Source organism: Pistacia vera, unplaced genomic scaffold (assembly GCF_008641045.1).
Source record: "Pistacia vera cultivar Batoury unplaced genomic scaffold, PisVer_v2 Contig193, whole genome shotgun sequence".
Lineage (NCBI taxonomy): Eukaryota > Viridiplantae > Streptophyta > Magnoliopsida > Sapindales > Anacardiaceae > Pistacia > Pistacia vera.
Window position 1 is genome coordinate 462,189 of NW_022195994.1, and position 2,785 is coordinate 464,973.

The window sequence follows — 2,785 nt, forward strand, 5'->3', positions numbered from 1 at the left end:
TTTTGATAATAGTTTTCTATGAGTACTTATAATTTTTGTACCCTTCATTACATACTACAAGAATTTAGGCTTCTTGCAACAAAATAATTTGTCATGATAAATATCAAAATTGTAACTATTTCGCTAATGTGAGAAATTGTATTGGTCACCAGATTAGTCACATTAAGCTCGTACTCTTAAGTGTCTGGTGACGAAAGAGCATTGGTCACCATAGCCTAATTATTAATTGTGACGATAATAATTTGTCACTTTAAACTAATTTATTATAATAAATTATTTGTAACAATAGAAAACAATTTTTATCACTACAAGTAATATTTTGTCACAATTGATTTACATTTAAAAACCAAGTGATAAGTTTTATAGTGAGAAAATAATATATTATGCCAAAATTAATTTTGCCAAAATTGTGAATAGTGACTAAATTATTTACTCATAATTTTAATAGTGACAGAAATTTATTTGTCATCGACTTTATTATGACAACATTTATTTTGTCGCATGTTTATTTATATGACAATATTGTTTGTCAAAAATTGTATAATGACGTAAAAAAATTAATAGTATGACAAATAATTTTGATACAAATACTTTTACATGACAAATTTTTTATTGTCGAAATAATATAGGCATGACAAATATTTTGTCATCTCAATAATGATAATTTCTAAAGGCAGCTGATATTTAAAAGAGTCTGGAAACGAACTTTATCTTCATCCTCAGGATTTTCCTCTTCTTTGGCCTCCTCTTCCTCTTCATCTGGTTCTGAGTAAGGATTGACAAAGACCGTTACGCTGGTTATCTTAATCTCCTCCTACACAAATGAGAAAAAAACATATAATGAAGGCAGGATTCAATAGGTTAATTTAAGTCACAGTACTACGTTAGTTATGATATCAATAACTATGACCAAGAAAATCGGAACTTCATTTTTGACACAGAGATCATCAACCTTTCTTACGAGTCACAAAATCCAGAACTTGGGGCTACTGCAGATCCACAAACTTGGTAGTCAGTACAACATTCAAGTAGGTCACTACAATTTGGACATAGAATTGAGATCTTGCAAGGAGTTCAAAGTTTCTACATTATTCTTTTCAATATCACTTTCAAGTTCTAAAAGCTGGAAGGTACACAAGTGTCATAAAAAATAATTCACAAACCAATCATGGAAGCACTAAACAAAAGTGTTCAGGATTAACACCTCAAATTTCTGGTCTTCATGAATTTTTATCATATCTGATCGATCTTCTCCATCTTTAGAGCAATCAGCCTGTGGATCCTCTATAGCCTTCCCCTGACCCAACTATAAATAGTACACAAAATCCATCATCATCAATTGCTTCAGTTAAACAACAAGCTTGAGCTAATATTATTTTTCTAACCACTGAAGAACTAGTTTGAAGCAAATAGTAAAAGAAAAAAATTGTTGTCAATGGAGAACCAACCTGTGATGCACCTAAATCCAAAGAGCAATTCAACTCTTCAAGATCACTCTCCAGTCTATTGGAATCTGCAAACTCAAATACCCACACATCACACATGGATACTAAGTAAGAAATTGTGTAAATATATGTGCAACCCAGGTATATAAAATACCTCACCTTCTACACGGGATCTATAAGAGACTCGATTTCATTAGAGATTTTACTACTTTCAGACTCCACAATAATATCACTCCATCTATATTTATGCAAAAGTGGTACCTTGAATAACTGATAAAGTAATAAGGTATCTGCATCGAAATTGTTTAGCCAAAATTACATTCGGTTCATTTTATACCGACAAAGTATTAAGTATGTATTAGAGTTCCGGATGATAACAGAGTTTCATAAGCTCAAGAGATTCTACAAATTAAGTTTACCATTCTACTAGATGTTTATGCACTCAGATTATAGAAACTAATGAATTTGAGGAAATTGTGCATCAGATTCTAAATCCTTCAATTGTTAATCCTGCTGGGAAATTAATCTCCTTTGGTAACACCAAGTAATTGTTATAGCAGGGCCACAAAAGTTTCTGTTTTCAAGTGTTTTCTTTTAATTGTATATAACTAAGCTTTAGAGAAGCAATTGGGCTTAAATTTGGTAAAAAAAAAAATTGAACATGTGCACTTGTTGGCATTGTCTCTAATGCATGAAATGGTGAGGCCATGAAAGCCATGAATCAATCTGCTGTTTGTGCCACCTGTGTGTTTAACAGAAGAACATGGAACATAAGTTGATAGAAACAAAAATGCTAGCTAACAGAGAAGGCACAATAACTTAAACCTGAATCAAAGAGAAGGAAAAAGATTATGGCAGACGTATTAAAGGGAGGAGTTATAGTTCACTGCAAAGACAAGTGTGGCTGTCCTGTTCCAAGTCCCGGTGGCCTGACTTGCAGGTCAATCGCATTCCCATTTTTTTTACTCGGAAATACTTTAAATACCCAATTTAAATCAATTATACACAGAAAAAATAACTGACAAAGTATTAAACCTCCGAAAAAATATTCAAGAAACAACACCAAACGAAAAGAACCGTACAAACCAATAAAAATTGCATTAAAACTAAAGCAAGATGACAAATAAACTGAAGTTTCAAAAAAAAAAGAATCTTGATTAGATACCTTAAAAGAGAAATTAAGTGCAACAGAAGGGTAATAACGAAGCACACTGCTACCATTGCCTCTCCAAAGAGATAAAAAGGCCTTCTTCTCGGACTATACGAACAATACAATCAAGCATACCCTTAAATTTTCTTCGTCCACTGCCAACAATCGTCAGGTTGCTATCTTGGGTCTG

The 2,785-nt window shown here is 32.4% G+C and overlaps 1 long non-coding RNA gene across 1 annotated transcript; it reads right to left on the bottom strand.

Moving 5' to 3' along the window:
• Positions 1 to 620: 620 nt before the first annotated feature.
• Positions 621 to 1,665, bottom strand: LOC116127696. Its single transcript, XR_004127634.1, has 4 exons — positions 1,605 to 1,665; positions 1,449 to 1,513; positions 1,205 to 1,306; positions 621 to 814 (listed from the first exon to the last, which is right to left on the bottom strand). It is a non-coding gene; the product is annotated as an uncharacterized LOC116127696 (long non-coding RNA).
• Between the last annotated feature and the right edge of the window lie 1,120 nt (positions 1,666 to 2,785).